Consider the following 407-nt stretch of genomic DNA (forward strand, 5'->3'; position numbering starts at 1 on the left):
CCTGATGCCCGGCCGGCCCTGCTGGACCGTGGGGAAAGGACTGCCTGCGGCCAGCCAGCCGCCTCCCCAGCCCCCAGCCTGCCCTCTGCCCACCACCCTTGCTCAGCATGTAAGCCCCCCACCCCCACCCTTCACACCCCTGCAGTGACCCGGCTCAGCTGCGAGAAGGTGGCCCTGGGCTCCAGGGGACAGCCGCCCTGAGCGCTGGGGCGGGGACCCTGCCGGAGCCCAGGCTGCCCCCCTTTCTGTCGCCAGCGTCTGTGGAGTCTGGTGTTTGGCTTTGCCTGCTTGTCCCCCGTCCTGTCCTGAGCAGGGGCCTCCCAGCCACGCTTCCTCCTTCCTGCCATCTCCCTCTTGGACCTGGGAGTGACCCCTCCCCAGTTTGGACTTGAATCTTCCAAGCAGAA

The sequence above is a fragment of the Lepus europaeus genome, chromosome 10 (genome assembly GCF_033115175.1).
Source record: "Lepus europaeus isolate LE1 chromosome 10, mLepTim1.pri, whole genome shotgun sequence".
Taxonomy (NCBI): Eukaryota; Metazoa; Chordata; class Mammalia; order Lagomorpha; family Leporidae; genus Lepus; species Lepus europaeus.